Below are 712 nucleotides of genomic sequence, written 5' to 3'. Positions count from 1 at the left end.
TGGTGCTGCCAGTGATCGGCTGGCGCTGTCAGTGATCGGCTGGCGCTGTCAGTGATCGGCGGCTTCTATGACATCTCTGATCCTGGGCGAGCTTGTCTTCAACTCAGGTTCACCGCTCATCCGCTGCATGTGAGCTCCTAGAAGGGGCTGCAGTGATCCGGACTCCTCATTCTCTCTCCTCATAGCCCAGTGAACCCGATAAGCTGATGTCCTGATATCCTCATCCTCGGCTTCAACCAGGAACGAGCAGAGCGCAGGGCCCGTCTACATAGGGCCCCAGTCAGGGCTCCGTGTGATCTCCCTGTACAGGAAGTTGCGTCATCTGTGTACAATACTCTACATATTCCAGTACATACTAACGACACGTCAGGGCTGTGTGAGGTTTAACCCCTCCAGTGCCGGAGCCCGCAGGGAGGGGGGCTGTGTAAGGTTTAACCCCTCCAGTGCCGGAGCCCGCAGGGAGGGGGGGGACGTCTGTACTATATATATATAGAAGGTTTATAATAGACAGAGGAGCGGAAATACGACATCAGACATCCTGTGTATAGAACTGCTCTGAGATCCGAGGGCCGGGGGCAATATCAGGGATAAGGGGTAATATAAAGGGGATAGGAGGGGAGTCCGGGGGCATTATCAGGGGTAAGGGGTAATATAAAGGGGATAGGAGGGGAGTCCGGGGACATTATCAGGGGTAAGGGGTAATATAAAGGGG

Source organism: Nanorana parkeri, unplaced genomic scaffold (genome assembly GCF_000935625.1).
Source record: "Nanorana parkeri isolate BGI_ZX_2015 unplaced genomic scaffold, ASM93562v1 scaffold2304, whole genome shotgun sequence".
In the NCBI taxonomy this organism is placed as follows: domain Eukaryota; kingdom Metazoa; phylum Chordata; class Amphibia; order Anura; family Dicroglossidae; genus Nanorana; species Nanorana parkeri.
Note: the sequence above shows the minus strand (reverse complement) of the source record.